This window comes from Sinohyriopsis cumingii, chromosome 16 (genome assembly GCF_028554795.1).
Source record: "Sinohyriopsis cumingii isolate HCF-2022 chromosome 16, ASM2855479v2, whole genome shotgun sequence".
In the NCBI taxonomy this organism is placed as follows: Eukaryota; Metazoa; Mollusca; class Bivalvia; order Unionida; family Unionidae; genus Sinohyriopsis; species Sinohyriopsis cumingii.
The window spans coordinates 27,433,647-27,456,763 of NC_142976.1; positions in this window are offsets into that span (position 1 = coordinate 27,433,647).

The following is a 23,117-nucleotide window of genomic DNA, read 5'->3' on the forward strand; positions in this document are numbered from 1 at the left end:
ACTCACCACGGAACTCTGAATAGAGAATATGAGCTTACGGTTGAAGTTTGAATCTCTTCATAGTTGCACAAAGCAAATCACTGTCTTAAAATGGTTGTTGCAACAAATTGTTATTCTGGAATTCTACTCCAAGTAAGTCTTCTTGTTGGAGGCGATGTGAACGCGTACTTGCTAATTTGGTGGAGGTCAGTGGGTGAAAACCTTCGAAACCTAAGTTATTTCACCTTAACTAATTCAGATAACACTAACGTTTTCAATTACGTTTCGCATTCGTTTTTAAGATTAATCATTCGCCAAATTACATTATCGTTTTCAAGAATGCCAAGAATTTTTACGCTGCAGATGTTATCGACTTTTCGTCTCATATATTCATTAATAACTAAAGAGAGATTGGATGCATGCGATACTTTTCCTAGCTTTGACCGGCATCGCAGTTAGACGATCTCGTTTTACAACTTTTCATTTGTGAAGATCATCTGATTTAACAGCATTTTCTTTATATAAGGATGTATGTTTCTTTTTCTTCATCGGATTAAACTGATGAGTTGTATTTTCTTGTACATGGCTTGCTACCAATTGCATACAAGGCATAACCAGAACTACCTTCCCATCATATACAGGAGATGAAACTGAACACTGTGGATTCTACGAATGACATCGAGCGAGTAACTTAGACCTATATCTGTCAGCACACAATGCAAAGGGTGATATTTAGATCTACCCTAATCGAAACTGGGTTGTATCATACCCGGTTTAATTAATTTAACAACCATATCTGTTTGATCTAGTATCGAATACATAAGTGTCTGAATTCGAAATAACGAAATTAATGCGATATCAATAGTATATATATATATATATATATATATATATATATATATATATATATATATATATATATATATATATATATATATATATATATATATATATATATATATATATACACGTGTATGCGTACGTGCGTGTGTGTGTGTGTGTGTGTGTGTGATTCTTGGTAGCAGCCAAATTAGGCAGAACTGACTTTAGTTGATGAGCAATATTTTATTACTTTGAAACAAAAACAGAAGCATTTGGAATTGCTTTTCAAGGACGAAATACATTACACAGTTACGGTAATCATTCAAACAGTAGGGGATAAAATGGAATTAATTACATACAACTGTACTGAATGACAAGGAATAGATTTCATCAAGTTACTGTCTAGAAACCTGTGATCGGATCGGACAAAATTTTAATCTAACTTACAAATGATAATTCAAAGGTCTGAAGTTTAGATTTAATATGAAGACTTATTTTGTGTAAACTGTGTCTATTCTCGTATATGTAAGGATAGCTGCCTATTTGTTTCTCTCATTTTACTTCTGAAATTCCAGCTACTGTACTTCTCAGCAGCGTAAAACTTTACCGTATCCGCTTTGTTTATCGTATAACTATACAAAACAATTTTTCAGCTGAGCTGCAAAATACAACACCGATTTTGTAATCGCCAAATCATTGTAACTATTACCATCCTATTTAGTGATCAGCACTAATAAACCTTTCAAATCTCATTACCATAGCACCGGTTCAAAAACCATTGCCTTAATATCACTATCTACTTACAATAACTAGTGTTTAATTCTGAACGTGTCATAGGATTTCATAAAAAACCTTTCAACCTAAAATGTTTTGGGTAATTAATTTTGAATAACAGGGCAGTTTATCGGCCAAAATGTCAACACCAAATGTGGGTGGTCACGAAGGTATGGATCGTTCTGACATATGGGATATCAAAATATCGGTCACGGATGCTAAGGATATTCGTTCCGTAAAATATGTCACCTGAACAAGACGCCGGTATGAAACAATGCAACTGTTATTATAAATTCGGTACCAATTATTTACTTATAATTGTTCTTTATAATTTGTTTTGATAAGGTCACACCTGAAGTGTTATTCAAATAGCTTCTTTGCCTTAACGTCGACAACTGCACTGGAAGTCGAAATGGACCATTTAAGCGGTTTGATATTTTCTTATAACTACTATTAATAATTATTAGTTTTTTATGACTTCGCATGCAAAGTAGTATTCTAGACTGTTGTCTAACCCGCATATGTTTAATAAATACAAACTCTACAATCTCTAGTGTAGCGTTCAAAAGTATAAACATATGTTTGAACGCAAATATATCCGACTAAAACACGCAATCTTTATTTCAGAGTTTACTGCTTTTTGCTTCTTCTGCTATTGTGATGAATACATTTGCCCGACTAGTACAGCCGAATAAGTTGGGATGATATGTTCTCATTTAAGTGTCCAATCTTGTCTCCTTAAATTGAAAGTTTAGGGGTATAATGGTTTTTGTTCAAAACTTAATGAAACTGTTTCCTGAAAAACAAGCTTTTGATTGTTGTGAGGAAGTATTTTGCTTTCTGTTTGCAAAAGCAGATCAATTAGTAATCTTTAAAACAAATTCATATCCTTCAAGTGAGTGTGGAGGTGGTAAATTGTTGAAATGCAGAATTTGTTGTATCACATGACTACTGTAAGTTAGATTAATAAGCAAATCTCATGATATTTCAATATGTAACAACTCCCCGTAACGACAGAAATGATGTCATGATGCCACCCAAGGCAAAGGCCTAGTGATCGAGGATTCCAAGTATTATTTAAAGTCATTTGACTACATTATGTTTTACATTTCGAAAGATAAAATAAGTATTGTTTGTGATGTAAAAATAACAACCTTGCATTTATATTTGTTCCAATAACCTTTATCAAAATTTTTTGAATAATTTCACCTGTTTCCCGCTAAGGTTTGTAAAGTCAGAGGTTATTCAACTCAAAGCATGCATTTTTCATGTAAAGATGATCGCTTGTCATATGCTGGTGTATTTAAAGTTTTGAAATATTTATATTTTATATATAGCTAATGGTTCAAGCATTCCAAAATCACTGACAAATTGTATAGAATTGTTGGCTTTTCTCGCTCTCTCTTGATTGAATATATCTGCCAATAAGCGTCGTTGTTTATAAACAAAAGGTATGTGAAAATGTCCCGTTATTGTCCGCAAAATGATAGACGAACGCGTGTTCAGAAATTCATTATATTTGCAAGGGTTGAAGATCTTTGACTCATCTTATCAAGAACCAGAAATAAAAGAACCTGTCTGTGATTTTTTTTTCAGTATGACAAAGTTATTGCAATCAAATCGGTTTTCCGTAAAATAACTTTGTCCCGGCCGATTAAAGTAGATTTCCCTGCTTATCACGAATGACTTTATCATTCTATTTCATACCCCTGTTACTAAGATTATTCGTATATATCAAAACTTTTTTTTCGCACCATTTTATAAGAAACAGAGGTCGCATCTCCCTCTTAGTTAATCAGCTTGAGGTACATTTATGTGTAAGTGATGTCATAATGTAAGCTACAGGGAAAACGTTGGTTTCATCCAAATAGACAGCCATAGCATTCTTCTATAGATTGTCCAGAGCTACCTTAGGCAACGTTGTATTTTGATAAATGCTTGTCCTGGTAACTAACAATTACAATTAAAATCAAACAATCTTGCCTCCCTTGACATGAACACATGAAATGCTTAGGTTGTTGATGTGGGCATGGTTGAGCAGACGTGTACTCAGTTACAAGATCTATGTTAAATTCTTACATATTACTTCTCTCATCAAGACGATGCTTTTGGCCTTAATAATCACGGCTTAAATATTGCATTCCTTTCATCTCTTATCGGTTTTCATCGAAAGTGGATATGCTTCTTTAGGCCTACCTACATGTTTAACACTGGAAACGGATAATAATGTGTCAGTCTGTGAAAATTCGACATTCATGCTGCCCAAGAAAATGAGCACAGAGCGTCTTAGTTATTGTCGGCAAAACCTATTTGTAACATGTTATGGTATTAAAGCAACCGAGTAGAAAACAATGCACAATTTTAGTTATACCAAAGTAGATCAGTTCTCTTTTCTTTATTAAAGCGGATAAATGTTGTTGCTTCTCTTTGGGCAAGGACTCTAAATAACATAATAGGCATAGACTTAAAAATCAACAGAATAGGCAAGGACCCTAAGCCAACTGAATGTGCAAGGAATCTAAGTCAACAGAGGCAAAGCAATATTTAATTACATGTTTTCATTAATATATACTGTATTTTTAAATACTAGATGCACTTGTGCGCTTGCGACATTAGCAAGTTGTGAAAGACGCGATCGCACAGGGCTAGCAATCTAGGATGCCCGAAAACTTTGAAATTCGTTTAAAGCAGATTATAATCAATGGAAATTAGTTTAAAATAAATTTGATTAAAGAAAGAAACTGTAAATTTTTATGAATATTTCACAGAATTTCTTCAGTGATATAGAAATTAGATGTCATTTCGTACCAAGCCCACAAAGCACTTGTGCAGTAGATTGTCGTCGTGAATCAATGTAGACGTATTTCATTAGGTTTGCCCTTCTAGGGATGCACGGAGGTGGCAGAGTAGGGAGGCACAGAGGTTGCAGAGTACATGCTTCTGATGTGCTTCCCTATAAAACTACAAAAGGAAAAAACGCATTTAAAACTGATATTATGCTCATATAAAACGGTTATGTTAAATGTATATACCTCACGCACCAGCCACCATTATCCAAATTCTATAAATCAAGTACTAAAAAACAACACGTTACCTGACGGTTTTACCTGTGCTATAATACATACAGGATGTCAGTTAAAGCTTGAATGAAAAAACGCATAAAACTGATCATAAGCTATCAAATAATAAAAAAAATATCAGATAAAACTGATATGCATTCAATGACCCCTGAACAGATGACTGCTTAATGACTATCCAGTCCTTGCTTATGAACGGTGTCTTTTTTTCTTCACAGGTGCGCGCAAGGCTGTCCCAGATGACCCATACACAGACGCCATTCAGTTTCCTCCGGGCCAGCTGCACCTGAGAAAATACGATTACACTTCCCTATACACTAATTATACCATTAAAAGAGTCATTAATTGAGCAGTATCACCAAGTGCAAATCGCGGGCCGTAGAGTACGCCAGCATTATAAACAAACCAGCAATCCATGTAGCATGTCGTCCCTGGTCAAATAGCTTTGACAAAAAATATCTTCAAACTAACTCGCCCTTGTTGAGATTTTATAGCACGATAAAGTTTGGCACTCTGGTTCCAGTGCAAGCAAATAAAACTGGAAAGAAAAAAAATAGAAAATACAATATCTATTGATTTAACAATACAATATCTATTGATTTAACGATAAATATCTATTGATTTAACGAGTAAATACATATGTGTGCAATACCCCTTAACATTTCTCAAAACAATTCATGTTTCATCTTAAGTCCAGGCTTTTTATTTTCCTTGGGAGTGAACATAGTGCTAATTTGGATTAGATACAATGCTTAGTACCTACTGAAGTTTATTTTGAGATGGTCACTAAGTATAGAAAGGTATGAATTTAAAGTTGTTGCTTTTGGAAGGTTGTTAATTAGTTTAGGCTCGATATATCAAATTATATATTAATTTTGTTCATTATCAGAATCAAGTTCACTTCGTACGAGTACAGCTTTAAAGAGACATGGGGTATATCAAAAGTTCATTTCTTAATTAAAAGATTTTACCTTTAGTCATGGTAGAAGAAATAATTGCAATGCAATACGACGCTATTATTTTCATGTTTTATATATTCCTGCCAGTAGGGTACAGCATACTATGTGCCTGATTAATTAAATCTTTTGATTAAGATATTTTAATTTGTTTTTAAAGTTTGCTATGCATTCGTGTTAACCATAAGGATCTTCATTTCCCTCTTGTCTGCTGCAGTATTCCGAAACTCATAATTGGGATTGGACTGCACTGTTGTTTAATGATATGCACCCATGTGTTATAACAAACAGTTTTATTAGAAAAAAAAAGTATTTTTAAAAAAGCATTTAGACGGTCAGATTTCTTGTATATTGTTTAGTTTGGTTTCTATCCTTCCATACCTGTTCAATATTTACTTCTTATTCAAATGTTTGTCTTGTTCAGGAACCGTTCACAATAAATAGGAGTTTCACCGAAGAGTAAATAAATAATAATTTTCTAAATATCACAAGTTTCATGATTGCAAAATGTGAAGAGATACACACAAATTGATAGATAAGAGGGGCACCGAAGAGTAAATAATTTTCTACGTTGATAACCATATTTCAAATGCTAGGCGAAGTCTTGCTCGTGGTGGTGATGGTGGTGCTGACTACATTAGCTGGTGTTCGTGTCCTTGACTGTGATTTCAACCACTATAAGCAATGCACCATAACACACATTTGTATTAGAACTAATTCTGACTTCTAAATATCACAAGTTTCATGATTGCAAAATGTGAAGAGATACACACAAATTGATAGATAAGAGGGGCAGACCAAAACATCCCATCCTCTGAAGAGATACACACAAATTGATAGATAAGAGGGGCAGACCAAAACATCCCATCCTCTGAAGGGATACACACAAATTGATAGATAAGAGGGGCGACCAAAACATCCCATCCCCTGAAGGGATACAGACAAATTTATAGATAGAGGGGTAGACCCGAACATCCCATCCTCTGAAGAGATACACACAAAATTGAAAAATAGAGGGTCAGACCCTAACATCTCATTCTCTGAAGAGACACTTATGGACAGATAGAGGGACAGACCACCCGAACATATCATCCTATGAATAGATAGATACACACAAATACATAGATAGACCCGAAATCCCCTCTTATGAAGAGATCCACACAGAATGAGGGACATGTCCGAACACGTAAGCACTATACATTAGAACATTTCCGGATTAGTGAGAAATCGATTGTATATTCTTAGTATTACATTCTTGGAATTAATGAACAAATTTATTTTAAATTCTTTCACTTTGTTTGATTTTATATTTTATTTAAATAATTTTTTTTAGAAACTTTAATGCTTGCTGGGTTTACCTTGTTCTGTTATTTATGTTTAAGCCCCAAGATGAAACAACACACACAACCAGGTAGAAAGAGGGGCAAACCTTAAAATACCATCTTTTAAACATGAGCAACATTAATATACAGTGACAAATATAAATTGAAATCTGCCAATAAAATAATTAATCGATGAAGAGTGAAGAATGTAATATAAAATTTGCAGACTTAAACTATATCTTTTAATTTATCTTTACCTGTTATCATGCACGAAATGAAATTCTTCCAAAGTATGCCAGACATATCACGATATAACAAGTATATTTTGAACCTTCAATGATACAATGTGAATGGTTTTCCCCTCACAGATATTGTTTTATTTATTAATATTTAGAGCAACATGTTATCATGGATAAATCATGGCTATTAAAGACAAGACGAGTTATTGGGGCACTACCAATCCTCCTTAAGAAGCTAATGAGCAACATAGTGATAAATGTACAAAAAAATACTTATTGAAATCATTAAAAAGCAATGACAGGATAAAAAAGTTTAGTCTTGTTCCAGATATTAGTTTCACATCGTTTGTACGGGGAACTACTTGTTATAAAAAGAGATAGATTACGAACACAAAAGGGGAAGTAATATATTGGTATTGTTTATATTTCACGTGTCATTAGTATAAAGACATCGCTTTCATTGAATCAAAGTACGTTGATTAAATGTTCTTCACAAGCAGGTAATATGCAAAACTTTTCTCAAACTTACTTAACTGTGATGCCTTGGAGAGAGAGAGAGAGAGAGAGAGAGCACAATAGCTATATATAATATGTTCGCTATAAACCTCATTCGTTTAGATATCCAAGATCTTCTCTGATGGAACATCACGACAGGATGAATCCCAGCGCAAAACAGGTTTTGTCCATTGGTCGGCTCTTACGGTATGCATATATGTCTAAAACTGTAGCAGTTTCTTCAAGCGCTTCCGGTTTTATGATGCAGAGAGTAATGGTGGCGGTGGTGATGATGAAGATGGTTATCATAATCAATGCCGCATGGTGATGACGATGAATATGACGATGCTTGATTATTAATTAAAAAATTGTTGTTCATCTTTCCAATCCGGCAAACTGTTTAAATGTTTGAATAATTTGTCGTACTTGTCAAACGAAAGTCTGGGTCATTGTCTTAATACATTACTTACAAAATTTATGATAGGTACAAGAAGGTTATACACGAGTACAAAACTCGTGTATAAATTCTTTACGAACGCATTTTACTAACGAAACAATCGAACTCTTTTGATCATTTATTTGTATTCAATACAAACCTCACACGTTTGTGTATATGTTAATATTTCAGCTTCTTCTTCTCCATGACAAAGTCTGATTTTAGTTCAGAAGGACTTAATAAATCCAGTTTCTGAAGTCACCAAACTCTCTGAGCTAAAAACTTGAACTCGGGGTCCAATTTTAAATTTGCGATCGCAGTAACCTCGCTGAGTGAGGGTGAAATAAAATAAATTTTGATATCATCGTAGTATTTGTATGTCTAGATACATGCTATACACATCTTATCAAATTACGATTGTTCAGTATAATATATTTATAGTTCTACACATATGTAAGAATAACTGTTTATTTTAAGGTAGTTGTATCTCTAAATGCATGCTAAGTAAAATTGCATATTTTAGGGTTTTTATAGTCCTAGTTATATCTTGTCTATAATTGATCATGTTATGTTATCTATATATCTATATACAAGCAAAGTATATTTTGTTTTTATTTTAAGGTAGTTGAACATCTGCACACATGCTAAAATTATTATTCATTGTAAGGTCTTTGCATTTCCATACACATTATAATTTTTCTTCTTAAGGTCTTCGTATTTTTACATATATGCTAATCATAATCGTTCATTTTTAGGTCTTTGTGGTGTTAAGACTCTCTGGCCTTAAACCAAGTAACATAAAGAAGCGAAAACCAACAAGCTGAGTAAAATTCAACAAATAATTTAGAGAATGATTAGTACAAAGATGATCACTATGATCGATACCTTTTGATTTATTCATACGAGGAGTAAAAATGACCTGTCCAGTAGCTGTGTCAGCTAAAGGAATACTTTTCTGATCAACATCATTCTCAAGAGCGTACTCTCCCATAGCTATAGTAGTTGCATAAGCTGGGTATATATCAAGGATTCCATTTTCAACAGGTTTGACTTTCTGATCCAAACACGGCTTGTTAGTTACAAGTGGATTAAATGCAACTTTGTCTCCAGCTAGATCATTGCCTAGTAGTAAATGAATGCCCTCAACGGGCAAAGAATTCAGTAACTATTCCAACTGTCACGGTTCCTGAGACTAAATCGAATTATATATTTACACAATTTAGACGAACGTTATACTCTTTTAATAAGAAACATACATTAGAAGAAGTATTCACAGAAAAAGGCAAAGTACCTGGTAATGAAAAGAATATGAGAAACTACCGTGTCCCTTCAAATTTTAATATGGATAGAACTGGCTTACTCACCCATGAATGATATAGAACCGTTCGACATTAATGGTTCATAATTTCTATAACAAAATCAGACAATTTTCTTTGACCCAACAAATATATTGCTTTCAATACGTGACCGTGACCCGGACCTCGTAGAAATAAGATCATTTGAAATGTGTCTTCATTCTGTTGATTTTTTAAAATATCTTTAGCAATCAGAAACAACCCACCCTTTCTCCTTGCAGTAGGTACAATATGGGAAGAGATAATAGCTTCTGATCAGCCCTATGAGAAACTTGATTCCCTAAAGTGGTAAAAGATTACCCCAAAAAAACTGATGTGAGGAATATGTTTTTGACAAAACAAACGTTGGGAGTCAAGGAATAATCGCCTCTAAATATACAAAATATTTTTAAAAAATGGTTAACATAATTGAACTTTAATGCAATTTATCGCATGCCAAATTTGGACAATACATGCCAAAACCTATACGAATACAGTTCGACGGGATTGAATATTCAATAGTATATTGGTTCAGAAACGTGTCAGACATATATGTATCTTAATAGCTGACAAACACAAAGCTTGCATACGTAAGTTGAAAATACAGCATGTATTTATTATATGCTCTGAAGCGAGTATTCACAAAAACAAACACACAGACACTCACAGATTATTTGGGATTTAATTTCACTTTTTATTCTATAAAAATTAATTATTTGTCGAATTTTACAAAAAAAATTGGATTTGCCTTTTCTGCTACTTAATTCAAGACCATAGGGTAAATTAAAAAAATCAGAACCAATTTTAGGTGCATTATACAAATGAAATTAGATTTAACTAAAATGACGATGTATGATTCTTGCTGCAGTAGACTGAATAAAAAACATGGTGATAAAATTAGACTGCGAATGACTGGTATCGATTCCTCATGAATTGATGTTGAAACGTAATTTTTATGAAGTGACACGAATGAGAAAGAAAAGTTCCATGATAGTAATGTCTATCAAAAATATAACATATTTTGACCCCCACAAATAAATAAATACGCTGTTGAACCTTGTAAGGACAAGTGGAACGGTTTCCCAGTTCGTGAGTTAAGATCGAAATCGTGTTAGTTTAAAACATACAAAGACAAAACCGTTAATATATAACACAATACAAAAATTATAATTAAAAAAAATTTTACGTTAGAAATGTAGAAAGATTGACTTTTGATTTTTAATGACAAGGAAAATTATGAAGAGGTGAATTTACTCAGGTTACACAAACGCGGGGCATAGCATCAATATAAACAGTGCATTGGAATAGCAAAATAAGTTTGTTCTTTTTTCAGCAACACATTTTTAAAGAAACTTTAGCGCATTCGAAACATTATTATCGTAAGCTGACAGTTTTCCTTAAAAAATATAGGTTACTGCATTTATATGGGAATATATAACGAGTTTTTGTAGATGGATACTGCACGACAAAAAGAGTTCATATTTTTCCATACAAATGCAGTAACCTTTTTATTATATATTATCTTATACTACCTAAAGTTTATTTAAATTCGTCCTTCTTCTCTACGTTAATTTTACTCACATTATCTTTATTGTCCATTACAATTTCTTTTCGTACTCTTATAGAAATCTTATCAGCTATGGAATAACATTCATTGTTAACTCGGTGTCTCATACGGTTCAGTTCTAGTTTAAAGAAGTCATTAGATTAATTACCAATTTGTATAACCAGATCACTCGGTAAAATTAATATACCGTCTCCTACAAAAACATTGTCCAGTTTTATCTTTGACTCTTTTAGGTATCGCTGAAGTTATACCATATTATCATCTCTTTGATAACTTTGCTCTCTCTTAAAGCTAGTTATACCATAATGTTATCATCTCTTTCATAACTTTGGTGTCTCTAATAGCTAGTTCCATTCACTTTTTAATAGTACCTGATACTATCGATATATCCACATAAAATCCTAACTTATTTCATCCTCGTACCCTATTGTTTAACCATCTTGCTATCAGAGTTGATAATGCTTCTCTCGATTTTATTATCATTAAATGTAATATGTAAATCAGTATTGTTTATAAAGCACTGCAGTATATCTTTGAATCTTTTGGAATAAAAAAGACAATATTTTTCTCCTCTTGTATGTTAATTTTTAACACAACTAGCTTTGAGAACATTTTTATACAACGAAATTTGTAAATAATTACACATTTTCTCTTTATACTGACATTCATGGTAACGTGGTAACTCTTTAAACAGCTGTATCACCTCTCGAGAAACTGTTGACATCAAAGCAAAGTAGGTCATTATTTATTTTGTTTGAAAAAACTAATTAAACAAAATATTGTGTAAAAAATCCCAAAACAACAGTGTATAACAAGGCCCATTTTTTAATACGTATGATTGGTTCAGGAGTGTTCTCCTTTAGGAAATAGAGATTTAAATTTGAAAAAAAACGAGTATGGCCTCATCTACTTTAAAGAGACTGAGTGGGCCAGGAATGAGTATTTGTATACTACATGCGACTTCGATTATGAAAGCCATTTAGTTACTTTCTTTCTCCAGCTGCTCGGTAACATGGCAGAATTTGTTTTTTGGAGACCGAGTCGGATAAATACGTAACAGGCTTTAGCTTTTCAAACCTGGTCAACGAAACTGGTTGGAATCAAACGGTGAAGCACACAATTTCTCGTAGGTGAAATGAGCTATTAATCTTCTGTTTCTTACGCATATGGCTATTTCACCAATTACAGTAGTTAATTTTCAAATATTTCTGAGAAGCTGATTTGTATTTGCTTACGCGTGGCTTGATTGTTTGTTGCTGTTGTTCCCTTTACAGCAAACAGTTCATCTTCAGCATTCGGGTTGAAATTACACGACCCTAGTGCCATCAGCGTTTTTATCATAAGAAAGTGTGTTTTCAATACAGATATTATTCTATATATAACAGTGCGGAATGAGTTTGAGGTTGAAGTGTGAGGAGGGGTTAAGATGGCGGTTGCAGTAGTTAGATACAATTTAACCGTGTCCTAAGGCAGTTTCTTAGACTATTACAGCCTTTCAGTAGACGTAAATGTATGACTTACCTTTGGTTTTCTAAAAACTTCTAAATATTTTTTTTTCTATCAGTAACCTTCGAATACATGCATTGTAATGTCGATCTGAATTATTTGTCGGTCCGTCAATTTTGCAAAATAATAAAAAGAAAGCCTTTTTTAGATTTTTGGTTTCAGGTTGACAGTTTAATCCTAGATTAAGATATGCTCTATTCTCATTCGTTCACCAGGGGTGGCTATAATTGGAAAGAAAACAGTCAACAAAGAAAAGAAACTGAACGAATAGCTTAAAAATATCATCTTCAGTTTGCATGCTTTGTATGCATAAAACTTACCCATATGTGTTTTCAAGTCAATATCTTATAAATCTTAATTGAGTAATAAACATCTTTCTTTTAATTGGAATGATATTAAGCAATTGCCATTGTAACCGAGCAAGTAGCAAAAGATACGGCTGATTTGCGCGACTAATTTAGGCTTTTCATGTTTAATGTACCGAACCATGTACGTTTACATGTACTTGCAAATAAACACATTCTAACTGACAATTTGTTATTTTAGCCTCTTTGTTCTTTAATCACATGGTCCCTCATTGTTTTTCTCCTGTTTTCTTTATCTTGGCGGGGTCACGAATGGTCGAGTGGTCTAAAACGCTCTCACCTGTCTGCGTGGGTTCTAGTCTCAAGCTCGGCCAATGTGGGTACGTGAGAAAGCTTACCAGTAGCTTCTCGTGGTTAGATGGTTCTTTCTGGGGTTTTCCCTGGTTCTTCATCCACCATTTTTACTGACCGCCATAAATTGCTGTGCTGAAAAATGGCGTTAAACCCTACAACAGCAACAACAACAACAACATATATCTTGGCTAAATGCCAAAATGTTTAATTCTCTTTGACTGTAATATATATATAATTTTGTATCGTACAAGGAGAAGTACATTATAAGTCCACGACTTTCGTTTACCTTCTGTAATGTACCTATTGGAATCTCCAATGACAAATTTATGAAATAAAATATGTTAGCACCAAACTAACTAAACAGTTTCAGATTCAAGTTTTAACCAACTGTATGGTACATGTATGTGTATTTTTCAAGTAATATAAATTGACTGAATTTTGTATCGCTTGTTTGCATCAGTATTATTTTTTAGTTGTACAGTCACTTGAAGATGTGTCAACTGCTGGATAAATAGAACAAAATTATCATCTTTATCAATAAGCAACACACACACACATATACACACACATACACACATACACATACACACACACACATACAAACACACACACATACACATACATACATTCACACAGAGGCAGATTTTGCTACTCGAATGTGACTTTAATTACTGACAAATCATCATTCCATTTGAAACAGAAAAGATGGACGATGTGTCCTTTTTAATCCCAGTAAAAGTCAACATCTTTACCAAACCTTCAATTTTACTCTCAGATCTCCAGTTAACTGCTAAATTGATTTACGGTTTGTTTCTCTGTATGAACTTTGAGTGGTGATCGTTTTAGTGTACATCTCATTCAACGTTCTGGAGATTTCTTTTCAAGAAGTTTGCCTGCTAAGGAAACAAAGGTTAACCACAAGCTATATCTAAATACACCAGAGAACTCTACTCTGCTCTCAAAATAAATGTTATTTTTAGAGCTAATAATTTCAACGCATTAAGAAGGAAAGAAAGTCATCCGCGAATCGCATTCACACAGGTCAAAAACTATCAGCCATATTAAATTACCCTATAACAGAGGTGTCATAACCACACCCTACCCATTAGCATAGTAGATCATATAAAATCATAGTATTTTGTGCTAACACTTACTCCGCGTGAATTTATGATCATTATTTTAGTGCATATGATATATATATATTGATAAGAAGGATGGCGAGGGGAACAGAGAATTACTTATCCATGGATCATGCAGGCGGAAAATACTTAATAACATTAATATAATTTGTGTAATATGCGAACAAATAACATTATCATACGGGTTAGAGAATTTGAATTTGCACTCTACTGAAATTCGAACCTGATTTGGCGTGTTACGTTACTCGTCAATTTACTTGTAAGCATCAACACCTATACCATCTCGAACATACACAAATCACCCAAAAATGATGTGACAAATTTTCTATAATACTTATAGGAATTCGTGCGTAGCAGACACCTGCACAGTAATTAAATCTCATCTTATATGTTGCACCTGTATTTTTTCCTGTAAGTCACGTGATAGTACTGATCGCCGAGCCATAGATATCGGGAAGTTTGGAGATTGAGCGATTGACATATAGCGCGCAATATCTCAGTTACAGACTGAAGCCTTCTTTAAACAAATTGGCCTGTGCCAGTTTAACTCACCAACACATCATTCATCTTGATATCCCACGTATACCATCAAATTTTGAATCCTTGGGTCAGAAACTTTGCTCAGGAGCAGAGCTCATATAGAAAGAGAACCAGTCTCGAAATCACTCTGTACACAATAGGTCTCACCGGACAGTTTACCTGGTGAATTTTCATCCAACAATGACTATAGCAGAAAAATGAGAGTAATTTTATACTGAAGATACAAATAAAAACAAACTAATGAATTTTGTAGAAAGCATACATGTGAGATTTTGAATGTAGCAATCAGGTTAATTCCTCATACAACTGGTGGCGTTTATAGTTAACCAACACTGCAACCAATGTTTACATGTTTCATCCATTGGATGAAAAATCCATAAATAGTTGCATCCGAAAGATTTATACGACTTGGGTTGCGGTATTGCAGGTTTGAAACAATGAACAGTATACGTTACATGTTTTACCCCACAGCTGCAACTAATTTGTTTTGTAAACATTTGTTTTTGAAAAAAGATTTGGGTGTTAACAGAAGTTTACTTGCAAGATAGATTCAAATTACAGCAAAATCTGGGGGGAAATTAAACATCAGTACATATTTCAGGGTTGACATGCGTTCATTACTTTGGTATGTTAGATAGAAAACGGTAGAAAAGAAGTTCTTCCCGGGGGATATATTCTGTATCATCGTTTTAAAGCTCTCAGCGGTGAAACTCTATCCGTGATCCCGGACTTTATTGTTCCATACATTTCCAAAACGCAACAAGAGCAATTTATATCGGCAATTTCATGCGGCTGGGGGTACGACTGAAGCTATTATTTGAATATTTATGATGATAATTTGAGTAGCGTCCCATTGTATGAAGTTAGTTAAGCACACGTTTCTATTATGTTTGTCTCCGGAGACATGCAAAGGCACAGAAATTGTTGTATAACTAGAATACCCCACGGGTAGACGTTGGGTTCAACTAGTCAAATCTTCAATCGAATATGTCAATTATCTAGAACTGGGCCGAATGAAATGCCAGCTTGAATATTTTGTTATTGTTTCAGGTTCAAACAAAGTCTGTACAACACCGGGGGCACACACCTTGCTGTTAAGAACACTGGTACTGACTATTAATTGATCCTGCGTTCAATCGTTAGACTGTGAAAGTTTGTAAAAATTGCGAAGCTAACATAGACAGATAAATGCTACATTTAATAATTCATTGTGATAAAGTACGTCAGTTTACACCTAAAATGAATGAAAAGTATTCTTTGAAATGCATTGGACTTTCTTACTATTTCTATATAGGTAGGCGCATATGCTATACGCACATACTTTTTTATGTACTCATAGCGACAAAACCTTGGACTTAATGTTGGAGACAGCTTGTTGTTCTTCTTTGTTACTGCAGTTGTTACTAATGTTGTTGTTGCTGACTATAATAATATAGAAGAAGACGATGATGATGGTGGTGACGACGACGACGATGATGATGAAAACAAAATCTGAAACCCATTCTTGCCGGTTAAATTGAGAAACAATGCTATAGAACAGTTGATATTTTGATACTTTTGTTTGTGTATATAGTGACAAAACCGTGGACTAAACTTGATACCGCTCATTAAAAAGAAGCAACCTGATTTCTTAAATCTCCTTTTACGTATTTTTAACGAACTTTGACGAAGAAAATTTAATGAAAAATAAGTTAGCCTTACATAAGTGCAATAAAGTTATGAACTTTCTGTGGTAATTACCGTATTTATTCTTCAAAGAACCAGATCTTCCGTTACATAAAGTGCTGAAAGATCAGAGTATGCAGTTTGTTAGGATTATTCAGCAACACAAATAACACAGATCATGATCTGCCGGCTGGAAGATCAAGGTCTATGTTGTTTTTAGTTAGACCCGAAATATAAACGAGTATATACGGTAACAACTGTAATCATAGCACGATCGGGTATTGAGAAGGTTACAAAATGTACTCCTTCCTACCAAGTATGTAGTGTGCTTTTGTCTCGACTTTAGGATAATGCAAATGTAGATGCATGCATATTAGTTCCAGGCCACTCGGAGTGAATCCAACCAAAATGCAGCACATGCAGTGTTCAGAACAATCGGAATGAATCCAACCAACATGCCGCACATGCAGTGTTCAGAACAATCGGAATGAATCCAACCAAAATGCAGCACAAACAGTGCTCAGAACAATCGGAGTGAATCCAACCAAAATGCAGCACAAACAGTGTTCAGAACAATCGGAATGAATCCAACCAAAATTCAGCAGATGCAGTGTTCAGAACAATCGGAATGAATCCAACCAAAATTCAGCAGATGCAGTGTTCAGAACAATCGGAATGAATCCAACCAAAATGCAGCACAGTGTTCAGAACAAACGGGTTACCGGTATTGTTAGTACGAATAGGCGTAACAGGGTGTGTGTGTGTGTGGTAAAGCCAAACATCAGGTACAGAATGTAATAAGCGAAATGTTACAAAATCTTAACTTAAAATAACTCATTCAAATCTTCAACTACAATCTGTTTTGCCAAAATACATCTACATGAGATAAAATAGGCAATTTGATATTGTATTGTACACACAATAGATCACGACATTGAGCTAGTATTGAAATTTTTCATTGTAATAATTTTGTCGCATGAAGACTAAGCAAGCTGCAACGAGCGTTACATTATTAATATACATTGGGGCTTACACGTTACAAACATCATGATGCCATATAATGGGGGCTGCGATATTGGTCTTCTTCCAGTCAACTTGGTCTCTTAACTAACAGTCATGTTTCAGGCATACCTGTAACCCGATGAATATCAGACTTTATATATTGAAAGTACAGTTTTGGTCGGTACTGACAACAGCGAAGCGGATTCAGAAATATTCCTGAAATGCATTCTATAAAATGACCCAATGCTTGTTTACATTTTGTTTCTTTTCCTCTCTTCTTTCACCGCATGTAGATCTCTGAGTATTAATCTGCCAGAGTGTTTATCTTGAGATATCAGGTTTTCGTTTTTAATATCCGTCTAACGATAATTAAAAGTACTTGTCATTAGCTACTTATTCTAAATAAACCTTATGCATAAATGGGATACTGAGTTTGCTTGTAAGTAAGAGAATTATTGTAGTTGTTTTATGCGTTTTCGCGTGTGAGAAGACACTTCCCGTACAACAAGAGTGATTCAGATTAAAGAAAATATAGATTTTGACAAAACTACAAACCAATCAGGTTACATATACGAACACTTTAGAAAATGGTCCTTTGATGCATTGGCGCCCGCATGGGCGCCCGCAGCATAGGTCAAGGGGGATCACATGCCCCCCGACCGCCCCCCTCCGTACAAATCCTGCGAGCGTACGTGTGAGAAGACACTTCCCGTACAACAAGAGTGATTCAGATTAAAGAAAATATAGATTTTGACAAAACTACAAACCAATCAGGTTACATATACGAACACTTTAGAAAATGGTCCTTTGATGCATGGGCGCCCGCATGGGCGCCCGCAGCATAGGTCAAGGGGGATCACATGCCCCCCGACCGCCCCCCTCCGTACAAATCCTGCGAGCGTACGGCCGTGACTGACTGCCCCCCCCCGTACAAATCCTGCGGACGTCCGTGCTTTGATCAGTTCTATTGGATGTTAAGATTTGACTAATCGTGAATGTTAATCTAAGAGACGCCAACTGTGACTTCCAGAAAATTTAGAACCACATATAAAGAATTGTGAGATTAATTGCTGGAAACACTGAAACGAGAGTGCCGAGTTAAAGAAGTCGATCATTTGAAACTCTCCATCAGTCATTACAGTTTAACTCCAATGTTTGAATCGAGTCTAGTACTCAAGCTGAATTAATGTCATCGATAAAATTCAACACGTCCAACAACCCAATGACGAGTTTGAGACGATTGATGGAAAAGCCACTATTCTTATGACCCACGTTTCACCTTCTAGAGATAGCGGACGCAGAAAAGTGTTATAACAGACGCAGAAAAGTGTTATAGGTGGATCAAATTTGCATTACCAAGCGCAGTATCGTCCAAACTGACAACTCATAAGATCAGACGTGCTTAGCCCGTGTCGTCATCCTGGTTTGAATGTGGGCGCTACCACAGAAGGGAAAAGATCATAAGAGAGCATTCGACCATCGGACAGAGCCAAACAACGAAGAGTACGACATGGACGAATCTCAGGGGAAATAAAAAACAACATTGATATTGAGTTCTTGGGTGTGCAAATATGCTCGATTTCCTAACAGTTACCCTCAAATGATGACAGAATACATCGACGTGGAACACGTTCATCACCAGGTAGGTTTGATCAAATGCAAAGTCTTACCTCCAACCATCTTGTACTGTCCTGTCTTGAAACGTCATCACCAAGGAGAACTGGTGTTTCCATTATGCGTACATGTGCTGAAACATGTAATTGAGGCCGGCTTTGTTGTCTCAATAATGAAGAACGCTCTTTGACAGGAACGTGGGTGAGTATCGAATTGTCTCATGCTCTGGAACGCGAATATCGCTTTCTGAAAGTAACCAAATTTTGACATTTCCTACCACAGAACAACTGAAACAATATACTTTTGGAATTCCATCTTCACCTCAGGCTGCAGAAGACAAAGACAAATTCAAAGAACGGATACTAATCCTTAGAAGGCATCACTTTGGAACAGGTGAGAAAGAACGCTGGAAGTCATATGAAATTGTTAGGAAAACTGGCGCAAAGTCGTATATTACTCAAGACGGAATACTTGGCAGATAAAATACACCACTTTCAACTGTTGGACGACAAAAGAGAACTATGAAGTACGTGGACATGATCCATGAAGATTTGATGTTGCCGTTTAAATGACAGTCCTTGCCTGTTTAAAATTGTATGATGCCTCAGAACTTAAACTGGTTTGAGTCCTTTACCTTGACGCTGACTATTGTATGTACACCAATCATCTAGACAGCCATCATCCAGACATCATTAGGAGCACGGACTGAGGAACATTCAGAAGACACTATTGTAAGGTTGTCTAGCTGTCGCCCTAAAGATTAAGGATATCAATAGAGACAGTTAGCGACAAGTGTACTACAAGTACAAATGATCGAGTCAAGCAGTCAACTTTGATGTCTTGAAATTAGATTTACAATTCGGACAAGATCAAAACTTTCGCTTGTCAAAATTGTATCCACATAAACTTGTACATTTACCAAATCTCCAAATCTTCAGTCAGACGCAAGGCAAAGTCTATCAGATCTTGTACCAGGAAAAGTGAAACTTTCAGACCATAGCAGTTTACTTTACGGACACGCTGAGTTCCATTAAAAAACCGGAAAAGTTCCAAGAAAAACACATCATTCCAAATAGAAACACAGACCAAGAAAGTGTACGAATAATTCAACACAGCAACAGAGAGGGAACTACTGCGGACAAGATGTTCAATACTGAACTCAAGCCCGATGTTCTGCCTTGCAACCATAGTGATGACATTCTCTGCGACATCAGTGATGAAGCACGACCTTGCCCCTCCTCTTCCAGCCATAGAATGTAATGTCGTGTCTGTGTGCCTTTCCGCTTTACAAGCGAAAGCGATGCATCACGACCCTTCTGTTTTACTGACATAGGTGATGCCGTGCGTGTATCTATATATGAGTCTCATCAATGGACTCGCTAATCACTTTGGATACCGCTAACTCAGCGAGGTAAAGAAATCAAAGAAGAATACGGGTTTTCCCGTGGCTTGCCTGGCTAGTGATTTTGAATGTTGTCTCTAGTCGTTCAAACAATGATCTAAATATCTCGATCGAATACCCAGAAATAGTTATCCATGGCCGGATTTGTCTTCTCGGGAAGAGGAGACCAAGTACAGTGCTTCATTTGTGGTATGAAGGTCCACGAATGGGATTATACTACCTTCCTTTAGTGGGGCATGATTGCTATCCGTATGGATACACGATTGCTATCCGTATGGATACATAATTACTATCCGTATGGATACATGATTGCTATCGGTATGGATACATGATTGATATCCGTATGGATACATGATTGCTATCGGTATGGATACATGATTGCTATCCGTATGGATACATAATTACTATCCGTATGGATACATGATTGATATCGGTATGGATACATGATTGATATCGGTATGGATACACGATTGCTATCCGTATGGATATATAATTACTATCCGTATGGATACATGATTGCTATCCGTATGGATACATGCTTGATATCCGTATGGATACACGATTGCTATCCGTATTCATACATAATTGCTATCTCTATGGATACTTTAAAAGAGAACATTCGTAGTTTGCCTCTTGAGCTACGAGAACACATGTACAGCGACCTCCTACGGAATCAAGTGCAAGGCAAGGAACAATTCCATCCTTGACGATATCGACTGTGAAAGTACTGAAGACTATAAGAAGGTTTATTACATTGAAAATGTTCAAAAGGTCAAACATGTCAAAACTTTATCTGTGCACAAAAAGATAATGTGTTAAGAATGTTGGGAACAGTGATGAAGACGAACCATGTCGCTTCATGTGAGGAAGATATCATGCTTTATCAACGCTTCATACTTGCCAAAAAGTTTGTATAGTTAGTTGATTATACTAACAAATGTACGACTGGAAAGATGTACGTGACTAAATCCTTCTGTCTTCGGTGCATGGGTACAAGAGGTTTCTCATTTATACCAAATGCATTGCATGTCACTGATTAGGGAAAAGAAGTTAACTTAGAACTAGTGAAAGTAGTTACAATGGAATTGAACACAATTTTAAAAACAGTGAAAGAAGAACCGAAAAAGAGAAAGAAATACTTACAAATCCAGAAAGAGAGAAAGAAATACTTACAAGTCCAGAAATAGAGAAAGAAATACAAGTCCACGAGAATAGTAGTCATATGTACGATAGAAAAGAAAGAGGAAGAAATGACATTCATAAACAAATCTGAGACAATGAATTCCACAAACTAGAAAAAACACCTGAGCTTGTATATATATTTCATGTGACACAAATAAATCGAGAATGCTGAACAATAGCTTCTTTATATAAAGACGAGATCATTTTTTGTGCCACAGTGATGTAAGGAATCATTTTTGTTTTGTGTACCTTCCTGTTTCAATTCTTGAAATGGAAATGTTTTCGTTGTTACACGTTATAAAAAACATTAAACGTGTAACGAATGTATAAAATGGCTTGTGTCGTTTATGTTAATTTTAGAACTCTCATCTCAAACGTTCCTCAAAATAAATGACTAAAAATTAAATCGTCAAAGTTGGTAGGCATGGTATCTTCGCCGTTCCTTAAAAATGTTGTTTGCTGGACTATTTCGCAAAACCCAATATGTCAAACGTTTGATCGAACACAAATGTTTTGATCGACTACCACCACAACGCATGGTGTAGTTTTACGATTAACGAAGTGTGGCAATCGGCTCACATATTAGTCCAAGAAGGTCAAGGGGAACCCCCATTTCCTTTGAAGAAGACATTCCTAGAGAAAGCGACGGGATAGTGTCTGACTTATTCAAACACATTTTGGAAGCTTTGTCCAAAGACTAAGAGCAGTACTAAAATTCCTAAACTCGGAAGGACGTTAGCGGTTACTGAAAAATTGTCCGGAAAAATTAAACTAAAAGTGGAGGTGAAAGGTTATACTAGCATTTCTAAATTAATACTGAATTTAGAGGACATGTCTTAAATAATCTAAAAACGAATCATAATTTTTACAAATTATCAAAGAAAATTTAAAGATGAAAACTTAAAAAATTAGCATTTCTTTACAAACTAAAGATAATCAAATTATACTGAATTTAGCGAAGGCGGAACAATTTCCTGACAATTTAAAAGGTGGCAATTATTTTTACAAATAGTGAAACAATAGTTTGCAATTTTATTTTATTTAATTTTTTGTGCGAACTGTGACGGATGCAAAAGTTTAGCGTGACCAGCACCAAGTCATTTTCTATCCAACACCCCACCATCACTAGTCAACATCAGACGTTTAGTATCTAGCACGTCTTATGTTTCAAATAGAATGTTTTGTTTATGAATGAGTGTTTGAGTGTCTTATCCATATTAAAAGAAAAAGACCAAGAGAAAGATACGCTTAACTATTTTGAAATATTCTTTGCCCGGTACGTGTAACATATTAAGGGTTGCTTTTGTAATTCAGTTACATTTTGTTCAGTTTTTGCGAACATTTATTTCTTTGTGGCATAATTCATTGTATGACGCAATAAAATCAAACATTTTTCCAATAATTCTG